Genomic DNA, 23,521 nt, shown 5'->3' on the forward strand with positions numbered 1-23,521 from the left:
TAATTATACCACTTGTAAACTGTGATTTCACATAAAATAGAAAAAAAGGCTTAAACTGACAACTTATCAAAAACATAAATGGCTATTCAAATTATAGAAAAATATTTTATCATTCTAGTCTTAAAAAAGTAAATTAAGCAGAGAAACAAATTTTCTTCAATATATATCAGTTTTTTTTAAATTAAAATTAATTATGTGCAATCATGTCAAGAACAATAGGAAGATAAATGCCCCCATTTAACCTTGAGGGACAGTTAAATAAGATATACCCAAGGCTGGAAGTAGTAGCTGAATGGTAGAGCAACATGCTGAGAATGCCCAAGGAATGTGTTCAATCCACAGCATCACAGAAGTTATCGAGAAAGACCCATAAAACATACTTAGTCTATAACTCAAAAAGAGAATTTCAAAGAATTTTGAAGATGTGGAGAAAACCTACATTGAAATGTAAAATTCTCTTGAATACAAAACTAGATGAAAAAAATCCAAATTTTAATTTTAAAAAAATCAATGCCTAGGGAAACAATTAGGAGAGAATATATGAAATGTTGGTTGTACTTAGTGAGAGGTATTTGATATCCCATAGGCAACTTAAATTTCATAATAAGGGGCATATGTCACACTTAGACTCTGCAAAGTTATGCATAGTAAAATATTCTTAGACCCTCCTCATTGACCACTTAATATCTGGAGGAGGTGGGGATGTGCTTCTGCCATGCCTGGAAATGGTCAGAACATGCCTGGTATTTTCCATTCTGGGCATTGCATTTTCAGGGTTAACAAGCAGAAACACTGCCATCTTTGGAGAAGAGTGAGCAAAGTGACTAGGGAAATGGGTGGTGACAACATGGATGAGGATAAGAGAATATGAGAAATTAAGCTTAAGGCAAAGTTGTTAGAGATGGTTACTCATCCGTCTTTTGAGCATCTGTCATTGGGAAAGGAAGTAGAATTAGCCTACTTTGCTTTGGAAAAAAGGAGACAGATTTTGTCTGAATGAACATTTTCATTCTTTCATTATCCAGTACATTGTAGAGCAGGGAGATCTCTGTCTTCTCAATAGTCCAGGGTGGAGGGATAAAGGTTGTCTCTCCTGGCTCATTACTTAGACCTCACTCCAAAGGTTCAATGTTTTTCACTGAGAGCAAGAGTGTTACTAATTGAAAGGTCTCAGACTGAAATTTGAGAGCACTGTATTCTAACCAACTCAATGAAAAGAGATGGCACATAATGTTTTTCATCAATTCAAATTTTAAATTTCACTATACTACAGATTTTGTTTGAGATTTAGTAAGCTAGGAATGGAGGAGCCAGATGGAAGGAAAATAATTTGAGGCTTAAATTGTAGTTGCTATATTATCAAGCATGACATTTGCTCCTTGATTGACAGGTTTTTTTCCCCTGTAACTGAAGTCCATCATATTGTATGCAAAGTTAATATCTGATATTCTTTTAACCAGTGTGTGGTATTTATTAAAACCAGGATATCACTTTCATATGTCTAAATTCTCTACTCCAGTCAGCCTCAGTGATGCATACATGAGCATTCTCTGAAGTACCTCCAAAAAGGGGATTCCAGATGTGTCCCACATAAAACATGCCTGAATGGTTTTAGATATTTCATAATGTCAGTCCTTAAGAGAAACTGAGGCACAAATTGATTACAAAGCAAAAATAAATATTTGTGTTGGTCTGAGTTGCAACTCACAAGACACAGATTCAAGCAGGTAGAACATGGGCTCTGAGATATGACATATTTCAAACAAGTTTAAAAAACAAAAACCAGAGTAGAGAGAGGAGGTACATCAATTTGTCAAGAGACTGGATAACTTAAAAAAATGTAAACCAGTTCTCATAAAGGAGGTGGCAAATGACAAGGAGAAAGAAAACTTTGGGACATGAAGTGAGTTAGGGGTAAGATGACCCAGGTAAGTATCTACAGAACTGAAAAAGTTTCATTGGAATAAAAGCTATGACTCCCAGTATATGATACAAGATATAACAAGTTTTGACCTACTGGGGTTTCAGTGTGTGCTAGGGAAAGGATATACAGCTTCCATCAGATCTCTCCTGTCCTCTCAGCCTAAAATAGCAAGGTAACCTCAATCTACCATTATCAGTTTGATTTTAATTTTTCCACAATAATCAGCATGTACTTCCATATATTTGTCATTTCTAAAATGGATAACGAGCTTTGAAAACAGGGAGTACATCGAGTATTTGCTCCCTTTCCTTATCAATTTATCTTTATTATCATGAGAAAGAAATTCCTCTGTAAACAATCTCTCTAATAAGACTTCTTTATTTGCTACCTGAAGAGAAAGCATTATAACTTGGCTACATTCTCCAAGATAGATAATATTTTCTTCAAGAAAGAATATATTTAATGATTTTTATAAGAATATCAGGCCTACTGATCCTAAAGAACCAAAGGCCTAATGTGTTCTCTGATATGTGAATGCTAATTCACAATGCAGAGGGGAGGGAGTTCATAGGGAAAAAGATACTTTGGATTAGACATAGGGGAGAGAATATGGGAGTAGGAATTACTGTAGAATGAATCGGACATTGTTACCCTATTAGCATATATAATTACATGACCAGTGTAACTCTATATCATATACAAACAGAAGAATAAGAAGTTATACTCCATTTATGTATGATGTGTCAAAATGCATTCTACTGTCATGTATACCTAATAAGAACAAAAAATTAAATTTAAAAAATCAGATCTAGAACTTGCATAAAATAGCCATATAGTTCTGTTATCTTATTTATTCATGTGATGTCCTACACTTTATCTCTTCCTGTTCAAGTGCTGAAGAATGCACTAGGAAAGAGCAACTTAATATTAATGTTTGGTAACTTCTGTCAGTTCTCAACACAGGCCGAAAAGGGGAGTCATATAAGATATTTCTTAAAGTCTAGATGACATAAAATCAGTCTTTTCCATTTTGAATTAAGTTCTTGAAATTTGTCCCTTTAAGCAGCTGCATAAACAGCAAAATCAAACCAGGAAGCTGCTGCCAATTTCCTTTTGTCTTGGTTGGTTCTTAGTTACCTTTGATTATGAAGGAGAGTGAAGTCCTTGGGTCCCTGAAACGCCATCCCCACAAATCAGAAGTGATGTTGGGAAACCAATACTCTACACTCACAATGTTGGAGAATAAGATGGGTGGAAGATAATAATAGCTTATTAGCCCCTAGAGAACATTCATCAGTGCCAGGTTCTATTCTTAGCATTTAATGTAAATGATAACTCATGTGGTCATGACAACTAGCAGATGAAGCATTGTTATCTTCCTCTCTACAACTAGGGAATCTCAAGCACAGGGCATTTCAGTTGCATAAGAGCCCACAAGGGCTGAGTAGGTTAGCTAGCATCCAAGGCAGGAGTTCTGGCCCCAGGGCCTGTATCTTACCTAGCATACCTTCCCACCTCTTGGTAAGGTGAGCAATGGTGTAGAATGTAATCACCCAAACAATTCTTACATAATTTGCTTAATCCTCATAATACTCTATTAGGTTGGGGTTCATTTTATCCCCATTTCACAAATACAGAAACTGAAGTTCAGAGAGGTTGAGATTTCTTTTGTTTTCCTGTATGACCTGTTGCAGCTTAATGCTTCTTGCATCAACTCAAACCCAAAGCCAGATTTTGAGAACATGACAGGATTCAAAGAAAAGCAATCAGGATGAGTTAATTAGGACTGAAACCAAGGGAAAGGAAAGATGTAACTGTTGAGTGAAATACATTTAATTAAAAGCAAAATACAACAAAAAGGTCTTGTTTAAAAATATGCCTGTGATCAATTATACTAGAAAAATTGAGAGTAAAAGAATGAAGAAAAAATATGGAATACTATCATTTGAATTTAGTGGGGTGCTATGCTAGGAACTGGATGATGAGATCCTAACACAGATAACAAATTGGGGCGAAGGCATCATCTGGACTGGAGTCATCTGCATCTGGATTGTCTGCACCTCACTGTGTTGATTTCAGTGAGTTTTAATATCTGATAAGTCTAGGCCCACAGAGCCCTATCTGATCTCTCACTATATTCTCTTCATTATAGGTTCATTCTAGTTATTTTTCTACATCAACTTTTGAACCTACTGCCTAGCACTATAAAAGGACACTTTGGGCATTTTAAATGGAATGTGTTAAATTTATAAAAAACACTTAGGTGAATCAGGTATGGTGGCACATGCCTGTTATCCCAGCAGCTTGGGAGGCTGAGGGAGAAGGATCACAAGTTCAAAGCCAGTCTCAGCAACTTAGTGAGGTCCTTGGCAATTGCATGAGACCCTGTATCAAAATAAAAAATAAAAAGGATATACAATGGAATATTACTCAGCCATAAAGAATGATAAAATTATGGCATTTGCAGGCAAATGGATGAAATTGGAGAATATCATGCTAAGTGAGATAAGCCAATCTCAAAAAACCAAAGGACGAATGATCTCACTGATAAGTGGATGATGACACATAATGGGGGGAGGGAGGGATTAGTGTTAGGGTTAGAGTTAGGGTTAGGGAGGGGGGCAAGAATGGAGGAAGGAAAGACTGTATAGAGGGAAAAAAGGGGTGGGAGGGGTGGGGGGGAAGGCAAAAAATAACAGAATGAATCAAACAACATTAACTTATGTAAATTTATGCTTACATAAATGGTATGCCTTGACTCCATGTACAAACAGAGAAACAACATGTACCCCATTTGTTTACAATAAAAATTTAAAAAAAAAAGAGTTCACATAGTCTTAACAGTTTTAGCATTGCCCAAAGGTCCAAGTCCAAAGTCCAAAATATCCTCTAAGACTCAAGGCAAATTCTCAGTGTGAGCTCCTACAAAACTCAAAAGTAAGTTATATATATTTATATTATATATATTATTTACAATAAAAATATATAATAAAAAATGAAAAATTAAAAAAAAATAAAAATAAAAAGGGCTGGGGTGTGGTTCAGTGGTTAAGTGACCCTAGGTTCAATCCCCAGTACCAGAAACAAACAAACAAAATCCTTCTCCCCACCCCCAAAAACAAAAACAAAAACAAAAAAAAACAGAAAGAAAACTTAGGGAAATGGCATTCTTCATAAAGTTGCATTTGTCCACACCCACATTTGTGTCTTTCTAGAACATCATAGATTTTCCTTATGTAGGTTTACACATTTCTTGTTAGGTTTCTTTTCTTTATTATTATTCTGGTTATAAATGAAGTTCTTTTTTATTTGTTCTAATTAGTTATACATGATAGTAGAATGCATTTTGTCCTATCATACATACATGGAGTAGAACTCATTCTACTCCATGTAGAATGTATAGTAGAATGTATCAGACATTCTTACCATCCTTACCTCCATGCCCTCCTACCCTCACTTCCTTCCCCTCTACCTAATCCAAAGTACCTCTATTCTTCCCTAACCCTGTCACCACTTATAAATTAGCATCTGCATATCAGAGAGTACATTTGGTCTTTGGTTTTTGAGGTTTGGCTTATTTTACTTAGCATGATATTCTCCAACTCCACCATTTACCTTCAAATGTCATAATTTCATTTTTCTTTAAGGCTGAGTAATATTCAATTGTGTATATATACCACATTTTCTTTATGCAGTTCTCTGTTGAAGTGCATCTAGGTTGGTTCCATAGTTTAGCTATTGTGAATTGAGCTGCTATAAACATTGATATGACTATGTCACTGTAGTATGCTCATTTTTTTGTGTGGGGGGCAGGTACCAGGGATTGAACTCAGTGGCACTTGACCACTGAGCCACATCCCCAGCTCTATTTTGTATTTTTGTTAGAGACAGCATCTCACTGAGTTACTTAATGTCTCACCATTGCTGAGGCTGGGTTTGAACTCTTGATCCTCCTGCCTCAGCCTCCTGAACCACTGGGATTAAAGGTGTGTGCCACCTGTAATCATCAATATGCTGATTTTAAGTCCTTTGGGTATAAACAGAGGAGTGGGATAGCTAGGTCTAATGGTGGTTGCATTCCAAGTTTTCTGAGAAATATCCATACTGCTTTCCATAATGGTTCCACCAATCTACAGTCCCACAAACAATGTATGAGAATGTACCTTTTTCTCCACATCCTTGCTAACATTTGCTGTTGCTTGTATTCTTGATAACTGCCATTCTGACTGGAGATGAAATCTCAGAGTAGTTTTGATTTGCATTTCTCTAATTGCTAGAGATATCATTTTTCATATATTTGTTGATTGTATAAATGGTGTTCTTTTCTACTCTATCTTTTAAAATAAACTATGTACATAATTAAAGTGGAAATTAATTTCTATCTTATATAGCTTCCATTTTCACATTATTTCTTTTCACTCCTAAAACTTGTGATGTATCCCAAAGGGTTTGTTTTTTTTTTTTAATTTTTTTGTTCTAATTAGTTATACATGAGAGTAGAAAGTATTTATGCACTTTGATATATAATACATTAATGGGGTACAATTTCTCCTTTTTCTGATTGTGCATGTTGTAGAATCACATTAGTCATGCAGTCATATATGTACATAAGGTAATAATGTATGTTATTCCTATCCCATATCCCCTCCCCTCCCCTAACTCCCCTCTACCTCATCTAAAGTAACTCTGTTCTTCCCTAGCGTCCCCCGCCTTATTGTGAATTAGCATATACATATCAGAGAAAACATTTGGCCTTTGTTTTTCTGGGATTGACTTATTTCACTTAGCATGATATTCTCCAGCTCCATCAATTTACTGGCAAATGCCAAAAATTCATTCTTTAAGGTTGAGTGATATTCCACTATGTATATGTAGCACATTTTCTTTATTCATTCACATATTTAAGGGCACCTAGGTTGGTTCCATAGTTTAGCTATTTTGAATTGAGCTGCTATAAACACTGACGTGTCCAGGTCACTGTAGCCCACTTCTTGGTTTATACCAAAAGGACTTAAAATCAGCATACTATTTGAGGGTTTTGTTTGTTTATTTTTGAGGGATTTTTGTTGTTGTTTTGATTTGTTTTATTTGGGGATAGGGAAGTTTTTCTGGAAATACTATGGATCAGCCAAAGACCTGGTGAATGTTAGGCGAGCACTCTACCACAGAACCACACCCCCAACCCAAATGACTCCATTTTACACTTTTGCTTAAATATTAAACTTACTGGAGGGTGACTATATTCTCATGTCTCCTTCTCCGGTCCATCCCAGGTTGTATCAAATCTTGCAACCTTTAGGAAAATCTACTGCATACTCTCAGGAGACTGAAAGTGAAAAAGACAAGTAACACGTTAATAACTTTATGGAAGTAATTCTGATATTGCAGAACTCCAGAAAAAGAGCCACTGTTGTAGCACATTTTGTTTTCAATTTTCTAAAGTATTTTACACTTTTTGTCCTAATATCTTTTAATAATAGGAGAGCTCTATGAGTGGATTTCTTAATGTTGAATGATCCTTGAAATCCCAGAATAAATAATGATCTGTCATTTTCTAATTTGGTATTGAGTTGTTTTTTTTTTTTTTTTTTTTTTTTGGTTAGATTGATTTAGATTGATTTAGGGTTTAGATACACATACTCAAAAGTGAATTGACTTTCTCCAGATTTTTTAAATTGATTTTTATAACAAAAACTTCACTGCAAAAGGTAGAAATGTTGGTTTTTAGCTTTTTTTTCCACAATTTAAAAAAGCCTTGTGCAGAATTTATTTCTCTAATCTAGAAACACACAATGACAAAGAGGGTGGGAAGGGCACCATTTAATCATGAACTAAATGTTCAAATGATGGATTACATCAAGATTCTCACTTCTAGGCCTCCTCCCCTGTCTGTGCATAAGCTTTACATATGGTGAATTTTCTCCATTTATATTTTCCCTGTCTCAAATACTAAAAATTTGGGGAGAGCAAGCATAGCTGACAGTTTTACTTAGTATACTATTCAGTAGATGCAACTGCAGTTAAAATCATTTGGCTCAATTACCAACTGTTTTTTTTTTTTTTTTTTGGATGAAATTGTACTAAATGTCTCCAAGTCTTAAACTCTTCATTTGAAATGGGGATAATAATAACTACTTCCTATGACATTTGTAAATTGCTTAGGACAATACCTGGCACATAGTCATTGTTCAGTAAGTAGAAATGGAAGTTATCTTAGCAGTCATGCTTTTGAAAAAAGACAAGAAGGCAAGAGGCAAGGGAATGTAGAACAGTTTGCAGATAGTGATGAACAGCTATAATCAGGAAATACCTTGGGAATCCCTGGTGTTGAAGTTTGAAACTTGCCTAAGTATACTAGTTATCTACTGCTACATAACAAATTATCCCCAACATTTAGCAGCATAAAACAACAGCCTTCCCGGTGGTTCTGGCTCAACACCTCCCCTGATGCCTCCATTAAGCTATGGGCCAAGGCTGTAGTCATCCAAGGACTTAATGGTCAGCTTCATTCACTTGGTGAATGGCAGCAGGCTTCAGTTCTTGGCCACACGGATACCATCTCCCTAAGGTTATCCATGATATGATCTCCCCCATGTCACCCCAAAATAGACAACCCCATTTCCAAAATCTCAGCTTTTGGTAACCTAACCTCAGAAGCAGCATGTCATAACTTTTGCCATAACTTACTAGAGACACAAACAGTGTGGGAGGGGATTAACAAAAGTGTGAGTAGCAAAAGGAGGAGGTCATTAAAGACCATAATGGACAGTAACTTCCTCAGTAGAATTTGGGTAAATGAGAAGAATTTGGAAATTTGGTGGAAAATTAAATCTAGGTCCGTCTATAGTATGAATACCTCATTGCCATTATAATGGGCAGCCAAGGCAAATGCTGATAGAATGCCCTGACTCAAGCAGGGAGTGGGGAAGGTCAATAGGAAGAAGTGACCTTACACACTTCTCACAGCTGTGTCAGGTGATTTTTCTGCTAGATTCCCAGAGGAAGAACATGGAAGTGTAATTTCTACGACAAAAAATGCCTCTCACTACCCTATTAACTTTTAGATGAGTTATTGAGTTTTCTTAACCAATAACTTCTGTAACTTTTAAACAGAGCTAAATAATTCTTCTCAAGTATTAAGAAAAGCAAACCTTTCAAAATGAATGTGAAAGTGGATTATATTTTATGATTGGGAATGAGATGATATGTATGAGGTAGTTACTGCCCTGAAAGAAACAGAGACAGACAGACAGACACAGACTCTGACTGTAGTTCATGTGTTCCTGACTCTAGATTCAGTCCTCAGTCCAGGGATAAGCATATGGCAGACACCCAGATACCCAATGCACATATTTTGAATTAATGATACTTGCTCTCCTTCATCCCTGTGCAGATCCATTTGGATGACTCTAAACACATTGACTTAGTTTTACAAGCACACAGATATTTTTGCCTAAAGGTTGTGATATCTATACCAACCATCAGCGACCAGACCTGAGTTAACAGAATAGTTTCAGCTGTCTTGAAACTGATTTATTTCTAGCATAGCCACTTCACTGATCAAGTTATTTTTCTATTCACATGAAACACATGGAAAATATATGCCACCTGAATTTTTTCTTTACAAAATGTAAGAACAATATTACATGTCAATTTTTATTTAATAATGATAATGTTGATTAGACCCTATCTAAGTAATATCTGATGAAAAAAGTCTTTTATATTTGTATGTTACTTATTCTTTACAGAAAGACCTGTTAGGCTAGATAATGATTGTCCTGGATTTCTGAGAAGAAAACAGGACTCTGAGGAACTGAGTTTTGAAGCACTAACATTCAAATCCTTAATTATGACTAAATGCCTGACATTTGCTCCAAAATGCCATGCAATCTCCACAGAGTAGTTTGCAATCTTTTTGTCATTTTATAATGCACATCAGGATATTATCTCCTACCAGGTCTGGCTTTGAGCACATTAACTTGTTTTTATTTTGTAGTAGTAAAATATAGTGAAGTGACAGTTTGATCTTCTCATTTGTTAAATGGTCTACTGTACTTTGCACATGTGCTTCATTTCTGAGGGAGGTGGAGTGCATATGTCCATTTGTTATCACTGAGTTTTCCTGTTGGGGTCTAGGTCCTTGGTTTCCCAAAGAACTGAGCAAGACACACACAAGTAACAGGTGAAGTAAACATTTGTTGAAGGTGAAGTTAGCACTCCCTAAGGTAGATTGGATTGTGCCCAGTTGGGAGAACGGCTCAAGCCTAGATTTCTGGAAATTAGTATCTTGTGTGCTAAGCTGTAAAGTCTTCTCTTCCATATATGAACTGGACTTAAGACCTTGTCCCTTTGGTGACTTTAGAAAATCTAATCAGAATACTGCCCACTTTCCCCCAATTGATCATTTAAAAATATCAAACCTGTGACAGGAGTTGTCATGGTAATAAGTCTTCAGTGGCTGGAGTTGTCAAGGTAATGGGACTTAACATAAAACAGGGACATTACTTGTCTCCCTGTCTTATCCTCCAGTTGCATCTTTCTTATACCCTGTCTTTGCCATCTTGGTGTCCCCGAACTCAACCTAATATATTGTCACAACATCAGTTAAGGATAGGTAAGCATTTTCAGCTCTGCTAGACTGGAAAAAGAGTCACAGCACAAAGATGGCATTTAAATGTGACAGGAATAAATATTCCCTAGAAACTTCCATTCCTGCTTCTAAGCTTGAGCCAGCAGTTAAAATATCCTATAGATTGTGGGGAGGTTGCCTTTTAATTTTGTACATAATATGCAATTTACATGTTTAATTTTAAGTGCTCATTCTAAACTTAAACCATAGCAAAAAAGTATTGATCTCAAAACTTTAATATTAATCTTCCATAACATTTCCCTTGAAAGTTGTTACTGACATCATAAGCATTGTTTACTGGTGTTCAGGAGAAACAAATCAGGTCAAGGCAAGAGGAATGATGCCCTTTGCTGTTTTTAATGTTCAAATCAAACCCTGATGCTCTTCTATCAGTAGGTTGTGATCTTATGAACTGATACCTTTAACTGTTTTAGAAAACCAAAAAATGTGTTACTCTAAATTTAAATCTTTCTTTTATGTCATGAAAAAAGAATAGCATCTCTATTATTCCCATCTGTTCCTTTGAATTGAAACAATATTTTGACAATGTGGCTATCATGAGCTTCTATGAGTGAAACTGTTCTTTTTTGCTCCCTGGCTACATCTTTTATCTTCTGTCTGCTCTTTCTACCCATGAATAGATTTGTAGATATAGTGTCCTATTATTACATAATATTTGATGCTATTTATGTAAGCCATGACCAGAGTAAGAATAAAAACTGCTACCCCTATTTTTAAGTTGGTACTTCCATAGCTTGTGACTGGCAGAAATCATGCACCCAGATTTCTGGCCTGTTTCTTCTGAAATGGTGAGGATGCAAATAGTGGTTGGGGCTTTGCTTGGGGGAAGATCCTGAAGGTTAAAAGCTACTTCTCAAAGAAAGAAGGTAGAGAAAAGTATTGATCTCAAGTACTGGCTACCACCTGCATAGTCAGGGAGTTTGGGAAAGGGTTAGAAAGGGCAGCTTCTTCCTTCAATGTGTTGTGGAGAAGCCAGTGGAACATTCCTGCTATATATAGCTTAAGTGAAGTTCTCTTTGCCAGTAGGAAGAGTCAACACATAACCTTTTAAAAAGAGTTAATGGTGAAAAATGTTAACAATTATAGAATTGGGATAAAGAGGCTGGTGGGAGTTCTTTGAACTACTTTGTTGTTCTTTAAGTTGGTTTGAAATCATAACAAAGTTAAAAGTTAAAAATGTGCACACATGCACACATGTAAGTACACGTCTCTAAAGAAATGACTTGGCAGGAAAAAAATGAGGGCTCATTCTGTTAATGCCCTAACGACCAGCATGAACTATGATTTCACAGGAAGCAGTTATTATGTGGGCTCAGTTCTTTTCTGTTCATTTGCTTACTAAAATGCACAACACTACTTTTTTTTAAAGAAAGAAAGAAGAAAAGGCTGTGTTCTCTTAAGCTGATACCAGGTATCTTCTTCAAATAAACTCTCTTTATCTTTTTAGAAGTGTATATCTATCTATCTATCTATATAGATAGGTAGATATGATATGTCATATATGATGGGTGATATAGATAGATAGATAGATAGATAGATAGATAGATAGATCGATCCACGGGCATTTTACTATTGAGCTACATCCCCAGCAATTTTTTTTTGAAACATAATCTTGTTAAGTTGGTTAGCATTTGGCCTCAAATTTCTGATCTTCTTGCCTCAGCCTCTGGAGTCACTGGGATTATAGGTATGCATAACCATGCCAGGTCAAATAAACATTCTCTTTCATGAGAAAAAAATATTAAATTAATTTTTAAAAGTTTAAATTAATGTGAAAAAACTCTCTCCCAATCTAGACAATGATAGAAGATTTTTCCTCAGCTCTGCTATTTCCCTTGTAACAATTTCACGTACCTCCTCACAATCAGAAACTGGACTTTTCAAGACAAATTTTACTTCATTTTCAGAAACTCCAACATAAAGATGTTTGTCATTATGTATTTTCAAGTGTTGGCAATTAGTGCTTTGAGAAGTAAAAAATGGAAACTGTCTCTAAGAGAAAGAAACTCAAAAGTTATTAGTCTGATGATATGCCTGACTTCATATGTTTGAAGAGCTTTGAAGCAAGTTCAGTTTTGCACTCTTGCTCCACTCCCAATATAGTTTTAATTCCCTAAAGTGCTTACTTGTTTAATTTCATAGAAGATGGAAAAAATGGTGGGCACCACAAAGCCTGGAGAAAGCACAGTGGAGAAAGGGATGGAGAGAGGCGATCATAGGTACAAAATGAAAAGTAGGAAGTTCTGGTGTACTGTTGCACTGGTCAGGTGACTACAGAAAACAATAACATACTATATATTTCAAAAAGCTAGAACAAAGGATTTTGTTTTAGCCAGAAGGAAATGATGTTTGAAGAGACAGATATATCTAAACCTGCTTTAAACACTACCCATTAAACATTACTGAAATATCACATGGTACTCAATAAATATATCCAAAGTTTATGTTTCTGTGTATTAAAAATAAGTTTAATTCAAATTTGAAAATATAACTAAATAAAATCTATACTTGAACTAAAGTTAAGGCTTATTTTATCTTCCTCCATTCAGTGTAGTTTAACTTGTTCTTCTTTAATTAGCAACTTCCTCAATCCTCACAAATATTATCTGAAAGCATATAAGATTCAATTCATTACTTCTATGTGATTGTTTTTTTATGTTGTTATACTCCTAATGATGATAATGATGATGATAACAGAAGTTAACATGGTCTCAACATATTGTGCGCATCAAGAATTGTGCTCTTATTTACACATTATTTGCTTCAGTAACAAGGTCAACACTATTATTACTCTCAATATATAGGAAGAGTAGATAAGTTGCTAGCTCATTCAAGGACCTTAAGAATTTGTGGTCCTGTTGTTTTGTGCTTTTATGTATAATGATTAACATTTTAAAAGAGGCATAGCTTTTTCAATAAGTGACTTACTCAAAAACTTTCAGCATTCTTAAGTGTGCAATTTTAGGGGTAAGTTACACAGAAAGCATTAAAATCAAGGTCAAATTACTTATAATCATGAACTGGATTTTAGACCTGATCAACTACTATTTTCCCTTTGACATTATGCTTCAGTGAAAATCAGATTTATAGTGACTAACCTATAAATCTATAGTTTATAGAATGCTCAGGAAAATCAAATTAAATAATGACCGTGGTTGGAAAATATCACTCTACTCCACAATAGGACAGCTAGTATTGTTATCTGTATTAATTTTTTTTATTTTGCATCTTGAATCAGATTGTTTCATAAGGAATTTTAATCTTCAGTCCCATAAACAGACTAGTGGAGGACAGTGGTATTGCAAGTGAGTAAGGCCTGATAGCGGAAGGATAAGGAGCCCAACTACACTGTATCTGGGAAAAGAGGTAAGAGTTAGTGCAAAGGAAGAACCTGGTATGGATGAAGAGCAGAAAGAACAGCAGTGAGTCTGGAGCAAAGGGAGAGAGAGAGAAGAGGGAGGCACCAAATGGGGTTGGAAAGGTAGAAAACAAACTTTCACATGACACCTTCTGCAATGTTGCCTTTGATCCTAAGTGTGGTTAAGTGTATGGAGGTGTGAAGAGGAGGCTGGCATCATATGGCTGTCATTTTCAAAAATTGCTCTAGGAATCCTCCTAGTCCTCCAAGAAGAGAAAAACACTCCCAGATCCCAATGTTATGCCAACCTCTATCTTAGAATTCCAGATGAGTATTCAATGTCATTTAACTCTAACCCCTTAATTAGCTTGTATCATGTTTATGATCTGTTAAGTTTTCTATATGATATTGTGAGAACGCACAATATCCTTGTTACAATTTTTATATTTCTTACTTCACATAATCCCCAAATCTAATTTTATCTAAAACTCAGCCAAGAAATAAACTTGAAAAGTCTTTAACTAAGGTATTCATTAAAATTCCCATACTCTAATTCATGAGCTTTGATTGATTCATTTGGTTAAATATGATATCCTGTGTTAAAGTACAGGTCAGGGTTCCTGACCCAATCAGAACCCAAATAACAAATCAGAGGATGATGGATGTTGCTGGAGGCAAGGAAGACAAGAACAGCAAAAGCAACAGCTGACTGGGAGAAGGTAGAGGCACTAAACATGGCATAAAAGGACACAAAAACTCAGAAAACATTAGAAATTAGAACCATCTAGTCTCACAGGCATTGCTGTCTTAACAAAATAGTGCTGTTTCCAATAATGATCTTGATTCATGGAGAAGTTGCATTGTTTTGGGTATAATTGTATAAGAATGCAGAGATATGTGGGGATTATTTTAGGTTTCTCCCCCTAATGGCGGAAATGAAATACAGTTTTAGTTCTTGGCAATAAATAGTTAATCAAAAAAGAAGTTAATAGGAAATTCTACTTATTTTATAATTATTAATGCATATTAAGTGAACAGATTAATGGGTCCCTCTGTGACATGCACATATAGTGCTTTGATCCCTCTTTCTGCCCTTGCTTTCCCTCCTTTCTCCCCTCCCACCATCTAGTTCCCCTCCCCTTTCCTAATAGTCCCTCTTCTACTTCCTGGTTTACTTTTTTTAACCTTTCAGTTTCCATATGACAGAAAACTTTGTATTTGTCTGGTTTATTTCCCTTATCATGATGACCTCTGATTCCACCTGTTTTCCTATAAGTGACCTAATTTCATTCTTTATAGCTGAATAATATTCCATAGTACATATATATCACATTTTCTTTATCTATTCATCTGTTTATAGGCACTTAGTTTGATTCCATACCTTGGCTATTGTTAATAGTGTCACAATAAATATGTGGAACACTCTTTTCAAACACCACTAATAGATAAAGTACTTACCTCTTTCTCCTTTTGGAAATCAGGTTTAGTGCCACAGAATGTGTCTTTCTTTTTTTTTTTTTTTTTTTTTTTTTTTAACTTTTTTTTTTTTCTTTTTATTGTAAACAAATGGGATACATGTTGTTTTTCTATTTGTACATGGCGTAAAGGCATACCATTTGTGTAATCATAAATTTACATAGGGTAATGTTGTTTGATTCATTCTGCCATTTTTTCCCTTCCCCCCCTCCCCTCCCACCCTTCCCCTCCATCTATACAGTCCTTCCTTCCTCCATTCCTGCCCCCCTCCCTAAACCCAACTCCAACCCCAACACTAACCCTTCCCACCCCCCTTATGTGTCATCATCCACTTATTAGCGATATCATTCTTCCTTTGGTTTTTTGAGATTGGCTTATCTCACTTAGCATGATATTCTCCAGTTTCATCCATTTGCCTGCAAATGCCATAATTTTATCATTCTTTATGGCTGAGTAATATTCCATTGTATATATATACCACATTTTCTTTATCCATTCATCAATTGAAGGACATCTAGGTTGGTTCCATAATCTGGCTATTGTGAACTGAGCAGCTATGAACATTGATGTGGCTGTATCTCTGTAATATGCTGATTTTAAGTCCTTTGGGTATAGGCCAAGGAGTGGGATAGCTGGGTCAAATGGTGTTTCCATTCCAAGTTTTCTAAGGAATCTCCACACTGCTTTCCAGAGTGGCTGCACTAATTTGCAGCCCCACCAGCAATGTAAGAGTGTACCTTTCTCCCCACATCCTCGCCAACACCTGTTGTTGGTTGTATTCTTGATAATTGCCATTCTAATTGGGGTGAGATGGAATCTTAGGGTGGTTTTGATTTGCATTTCTCTTATTACTAGAGATGTTGAACATTTTTCCATATGTTTGTTGATTGCTTGTACATCTTCTTCTGTGAAGTGTCTATTCATTTCCTTAGCCCATTTGTCAATTGGATTATTTACATTCTTGGTGTAGAGTTTTTTGAGTTCTTTATAGATTCTGGAGATTAGCGCTCTATCTGAAGTATGATTGGCAAAGATTTTCTCCCACTCTGTAGGCTCTTTCTTCGCATTGCTGATAGTTTCCTTTGCTGAGAGAAAGCTTTTTAGTTTGAATCTATCCCAGTTATTAATTCTTGCTTTTATTTCTTGTGCTATGGGAGTCCTATTGAGGAAGTCTGGTCCTAAGCCGACATGTTGAAGCTCTGGACCTACTTTTTCTTCTATAAGATGCAAGGTCTCTGGTCTGATTCCGAGATCCTTAATCCATTTTGAGTTTAGTTTTGTGCATGGTGAGAGATATGGGTTTAGTTTCATTCTGTTGCATATGGATTTCCAATTCTCCCAGCACCATTTGTTGAAGAGGCTATCTTTTCTCCATTGCATATTTTTGGCCCCTTTGTCTAGTATGAGAAAATTGTATTTATTTGGGTTTGTGTCCGTGTCCTCTATTCTGTACCATTGATCCACCTTTCTATTTTGGTACCAATACCATGCCGTTTTTGTTACTATTGCTTTGTAGTAGAGTTGAAGATCTGGTATTGCGATACCCCCTGCTTCACTCTTTCTGCCAAGGATTGCTTTAGCTATTCTGGGTTTTTTATTCTTCCAGATGAATTTCATAATTGCTTGCTCTATTTCTGTAAGGTACATCATTGGGATTTTAATTGGAATTGCATTGAATCTGTATAGCACTTTTGGTAGTATGGCCATTTTGACAATATTAATTCTTCCTATCCAAGAACATGGGAGATCTTTCCATCTTCTAAGGTTTTCTTGAATTTCTTTCTTTAGTGTTCTGTAGTTCTCATTGTAGAGGTCTTTCACCTCTTTTGTGAGATTGATTCCCAAATACTTTATTTTTTTCGAAGCTATTGTGAATGGGGTAGTTTTCCTAATTTCTCTTTCTGAAGATTCATCGCTTATATATAAAAATGCCTTCGATTTATGTGCATTGATCTTATATCCCGCTACTTTACTGAATTCACTTATGAGATCTAAAAGTTTTCTGGTGGAATTTCCTGGTTCCTCTAAGTATACAATCATATCATCAGCAAATAGGGATAGTTTGAGTTCTTCTTTTCCTATTCGTATCCCTTTAATTTCTTTGGTCTGTCTAATTGCTCTGGCTAGAGTTTCAAGGACGATATTGAATAGAAGTGGTGAAAGAGGGCATCCCTGCCTTGTTCCAGTTTTTAGAGGGAATGCTTTCAGTTTTTCACCATTAAGAATGATATTAGCCATGGGTTTAGCATAGATGGCCTTTACAATGTTAAGGAATGTTCCCACTATCCCTATTTTTTCTAGTGTTTTGAGCATGAAGGGGTGCTGTATTTTATCAAATGCTTTTTCTGCATCTATCGAAATAATCATGTGATTCTTGACTTTAAGTCTATTGATATGGTGAATGACATTTATTGATTTCCTGATGTTGAACCAACCTTGCATCCCTAGGATGAAACCCACTTGATCATGGTGCACTATCTTTTTAATATGTTTTTGTATGCGATTTGCTAAAATTTTGTTGAGAATTTTTGCGTCGATGTTCATTAAGGATATTGGTCTGAAATTTTCTTTCCTCGATGTGTCTCTGTCTGGTTTAGGAATCAGGGTAATATTGGCTTCATAGAATGAGTTTGGGAGAGTTCCCTCCTCTTCTATTTTCTGGAATACTTTGAGAAGTATTGGAATGAGTTCTTCTTTAAAAGTTTTGTAGAACTCGGCTGAGAACCCATCTGGTCCTGGACTTTTCTTTGTTGGAAGGCTTTTGATGACTTCTTCTATTTCATTACTTGAAATTGGTCTATTTAAATTGTGTATGTCCTCCTCGTTCAGTTTAGGCAATTCATATGTCTCTAGAAACCTGTTGATGTCTTCGAAATTTTCTATTTTGTTGGAGTATAGATTTTCAAAATAGCTTCTAATTATGTTTTGTATTTCGGTGGTGTCTGTTGTGATATTTCCTTGTTCATTCCGAATTTTAGTGATTTGGGTTTTCTCTCGTCTTCTCTTTGTTAGTGTGGCTAAAGGTTTATCAATTTTGTTTATTTTTTTGAAGAACCAACTAGTTATTTTGTCAATTTTTTGTATTGTTTCTTTCGTTTCAATTTCGTTGATTTCAGCTCTCAGTTTAACTATTTCCTGTCTTCTACTACTTTTGGTGTTGGTCTGTTCTTCTTTTTCTAGGGCTTTGAGCTGTAGTGTTAGGTCATTTATTTTTTGAGTTTTACTTCTTTTATTAAATGCGCTCCATGAAATAAATCTTCCTCTAAGTACCGCTTTCGTAGTGTCCCAGAGATTTTGATATGTTGTTTCTTTGTTCTCGTTTACCTCTAAGAATTTTTTAATTTCCTTCCTAATATCTTCTGTTATCCATTCATCATATAGTAGCATATTGTTTAATCTCCAGGTGTTGGAGTAGTCTCTGTTTTTTACTCTTTCATTAATTTGTAACTTCAATCCATTATGATCTGATAGAATACAAGGTAGTGTCTCTATCTTCTTGTATTTGCTGACATTGGCTTTGTGGCATAATATATGGTCTATTTTAGAGAAGGATCCATGTGCTGCTGAGAAGAAAGTGTATTCGCTCTTGGTTGGATGGTATATTCTATAAATGTCTGTTAAGTCTAAATTATTGATTGTGTTATTGAGATCTATGGTTTCTTTGTTCAATTTTTGTTTGGAAGATCTGTCCAGTGGTGAAAGAGGCGTGTTAAAATCACCTAGTATTATTGTGTTATGGTCTATTTGGTTTCTAAAATTGAGAAGGATTTGTTTAACATATATGGATGAGCCACTGTTTGGGGCATAGATGTTTATGATTGTTATATCTTGCTGATTTATGGTTCCCTTAAGCAGTATGAAATGTCCTTCTTTATCCCTTCTGACTAACATTGGCTTGAAGTCCACTTTATCTGAAATGAGGATGGATACTCCAGCTTTTTTGCTGAGTCCATGTGCATGGTATGTTTTTCCCCATCCTTTCACCTTTAGTCTATGGGTATCTCTTTCTATGAGGTGAGTCTCTTGCAGGCAACATATTGTTGGATCTTTCTTTTTAATCCAATCTGCCAGTCTATGTCTTTTGATTGATGAATTCAGGCCATTAACATTCAGGGTTATTATTGAGATATGATTTGTATTCCCAGTCATTTGGTTCATATTTAAAATTTTTGACACATCTTGATTCCTCCTTTATTTGACAGTTCCTTTAGGATAATTCCTCCCTTTGCTGATTTGCTTCTTTGTTTTTTATCTCTTCCTCATGGAATATTTTGCTGAGAATGTTCTGTAATGCTGGCTTTCTTTTTGTAAATTCTTTTAGCTTTTGTTTATCATGAAATGATCTTATTTCATCGTCAAATTTGAAGGTAAGTTTTGCTGGGTATAAGATTCTTGGTTGGCATCCATTTTCTTTCAGAGCTTGAAAAATGTTGTTCCAGGCCCTTCTAGCTTTTAAGGTCTGGATTGAAAAATCTGCTGATATCCGTATTGGCTTCCCCCTGAATGTAATTTGGTTCTTTTCTCTCACAGCCTTTAAAATTCTGTCTTTATTTTGTATGTTAGGTATTTTCATTATAATGTGCCTTGGTGTGGGTCTGTTGTAATTTTGTGTATTTGGAGTCCTATAAGCCTCTTGGACTTGATTTTCCATTTCATTCTTCAGATTTGGGAAATTTTCTGATATTATTTCTTCAAATAGATTGTTCATTCCTTTGGTTTGTTTCTCTAAGCCTTCCTCAATCCCAATAATTCTCAAATTTGGCCTTTTCATGATATCCCATAGTTCTTGGAGATTCTGTTCATGATTTCTCACCATCTTCTCTGTTTGTTCAACTTTGTTTTCGAGGTTAAATATTTTGTCTTCAATATCTGAAGTTCTGTCTTCCAGCTGTTCTATCCTATTGGTTGTGCTTTCTATGGAGTTCTTAATTTGGTTTATTGTTTCCTTCATTTCAAGGATTTCTGTTTGGTTTTTTTTCAATATCTCTAACTCTTTATTGAAATGATCTTTTGCTTCCTGAATTTGCTCTGTTAACTGTCGATTGGTGCGATCGTTCAATGCCTGCATTTGCTCTTTCATCTCATCGTTTGCTTCCCTAATCATTTTAATTATGTACATTCTGAACTCCCTTTCTGTCATTTCTTCTGCCATGCTGTCGTTGGATTTTATTGATGTAACATCTAGATTTGTTTGGGGCATTTTCTTCCCTTGTTTTCTCATATTGTTCAGGGATCAGTGGGTCATTAAGATATTGCAGATTTCCTCTATCAACTTATAATGTCCCTGAAGATTGTTAGTATATCCCCTCTTATCCTTCAGTAGCCTGAAGTCTTGGAGGAGGTTGATAATGCAGAGCTCCACGAAGAAGCTGCCTCTCTAGGGTGGTGACCCTCAGGTGGCGTATATTCCCTGCTAGTGGGCAGAGGTGTCTCCACTTGTTGACCAATGGTCATCCAACGGGGAAGTAGGCTGCGGGCTGAGGCAAGGCCTGTTTGTGCCTATGTCTCTGACTTTACTGTCCCTGTGGGAAAACCTCCCCTGGCCGGGAAGAGTCACTCGGTGTGGACGTCTCGCTAGTCAGTTGCCCTCCTAGAGGTTCCCCTCAATCTACAACTACCCCCTGGGCTGGGCTGTCTTCTTCTGCAACGATCCCAGGGGCCCGGACCTACGTCCTGGGCCTGGGAGCCTCACCCTTCGCAGGCGAGTCTCCTTAGGCTGCCTCTCCCAGAGAGTCTGCCCGCCGCCCTGGAAACTTCGCTCCGCCCCTAGGCGTGTCTCTGTGCGGCTCTTCCAGCAAGAAGCCACCTAGCTCCTGGGACCCTGCTCTGCACCAATCGCCTGGCTATGCAGCCCCTCCCCTGAGCCACCACCTGGAGCCCCGTACAATAGCTCCGAGACACAGAGACCCGCCACACACCTCCTCCTCCGGACAGCCGCCCGGTTTCCGACGCAGTCACTAGGAGTCCAAACAACTCACTTTGGGTCTCCTCCTCCCACCAACCACCCGTAGCCCTAGGCAGTCACTCCAAGTCCAAGTGACCCGCCCTGTTCCTCCTCCTTGGGGTAGCCGCCCAGGTGTTCAGGAGCGGTGGCTCCGAGACCAGGTGACTCACCACGCTCCTTCTCCAGGCAGGCCACCGGTGTTCCGGAGCGGTTGCTTTTAGTCCAATCAGCTCACCACTCGCCTCCTCCTCTGGCAACCGCCTGTGGTTCTGATGCAGTCACTCACAGACTAAGCGTCCCACCGCTCTCCTCCTCCAGGCAGGCCACCAGTGTTCTGGAGCAGCTGCTCCGAGTTCAAACAGCTCGTCACGCAGCTCCCCCTTCGGCAACCGCCCGCAGCTCTGATGCAGTCACTCCCAGGTCAAACAACAAGCCACGCTCCTCCTCCTCCTCCGGGCAACCTCCCGGCACTCAGGAGCGCTAACTCTGAGTTCAAACAGTTCACCACACAACTCCTCCTCTGGCAACCGCCTGTGGTTCTGATGCAGTCATTCCCAGACCAAGCGTCCCGCCGTGCTCCTCCTCCTCCTCCGGGCAGTCCCCCGGCGCTCAGGAGAGCCCACTCTGAGTTCAAACAGCTCACCACACAGCTCCTCCCCTGGCAACCGCCCGTGGCTCTGATGCAGTCACTCCTAGACCCAAGCGACCCGCCGGGCCTCTCCTCCTCCTCCGGGCAACCCCCCGGTGTTCGGAAGCGGTCACTCTGGGTCCAAACAGCTCACCACGCTGCTCCTCCCCAGGCAGCCGACCGGAGCCCCAGCGGCTGCTCGAGTCCAAGCGCTATGCTGAGCCGCCTCCTCCACGATGATCCCAGTCGTCCGTGTTTACCGCTCCATGTTTACCGCTCCAGTCAGAATGTGTCTTTCAAATTAATCTTCTCTTTAGGAATCTTGCTAACTGGAGGTGTGTGTTACAGACAGCCTTTGTCTATGTGTTATGTCTAAATGTGGATGCACTTCCACCATATTCATGGGTTAAAATTCTAATTTAACACATGATGGTACTAGGAGGTAGAGCCTTTGGGAAGTGATCAGATCATAAGGGTTCTGACCTTTCTTATTGCATTGGTGCTCTTATAAAAAGAGGCCTCAAAGAGGTACTTCCACTGTGTATGGACACAACAAAATGTCATCCTCTGTGAACCAGAAAGTGAGTCCTCACCAAGCCTTGTGCTGACAAATTAGACTTTTCAGAACCTTCCTTCTAGGACTGTGAGAAGTAAATGTCTGTTGTTTATAGTCCACCCATTTTGTGTTTCTTTTTTTTTTTTTTTTTTTGATATACTAAAACAGATATACCTCTTTTCAATTTGGGAGTATGTGATTTGGAGCCTCCCAAACACTTTGTAATTCAAAATGATTAATTTCAAAACTGCTATTGAAATTCAAGATTAATTCTAATGTATGATGATTTTCAAGTGTCTCATTTTCTAATTTTCCCTTGGTTATTCACTTTAACAATGATTGCTAGCCTTGTGAATTTACTGAGGGCTATTTATAGAATAAGGATTTTATTGGACTATTTAGCTCATAGCACATACCTTAAATCACCAGTACTAACAGCAATATCTACAAGATTAATAATCTTTTTTGACCAGTTAGAAACCAGTCCATTTTCCTACCCTTTGGTTGTTCACTTTTGCATGTGGCAAAAGAAAATTTTCATTAGAGAGGTAGTGTAGGTTTTGTTCTTCAATTTCTACAGTCAATAAACATGTTAAGAGTTAAAGTAAAATGTTTAAGGTGTTTGATGGTAGTAAACCCAGACCAGGAATCCCTAAATTTTGAGTAGCTACTCATCATTCTGTGACTTACAGACCATATGAAGAACACAATATGAATCAAAATACAGCTTCAGTAATGATTATGAAGAGACTGATATTGCCAGCCCAGGACACAGGACAAAGCAGAGCGCACAACATGTTAAGTCTCAAATCTAAGAGGACCCTTTCTTCCTTTCTCTCCCAGTTGAAAATCTTTGCACACTATAGTTGACTTCATGTAAGAAAAAAAAAGTCATAGGGAAGATCAATCACTCACATGCACAGCAGGCCAGGTGTAATGGAAAGAAAATATATCTATGTAAGCTTGCAGGAGACTTCTTACTTTT

The 23,521-nt window shown here is 37.3% G+C and overlaps 1 pseudogene; it reads right to left on the reverse strand.

Moving 5' to 3' along the window:
- Positions 1–23,521, reverse strand: part of LOC124961236 (melanoma inhibitory activity protein 2-like) — a 152,389-nt pseudogene that overhangs the window by 122,164 nt on the left and 6,704 nt on the right.

Source organism: Sciurus carolinensis, chromosome 12, assembly GCF_902686445.1.
Source record: "Sciurus carolinensis chromosome 12, mSciCar1.2, whole genome shotgun sequence".
Classification (NCBI taxonomy): domain Eukaryota; kingdom Metazoa; phylum Chordata; class Mammalia; order Rodentia; family Sciuridae; genus Sciurus; species Sciurus carolinensis.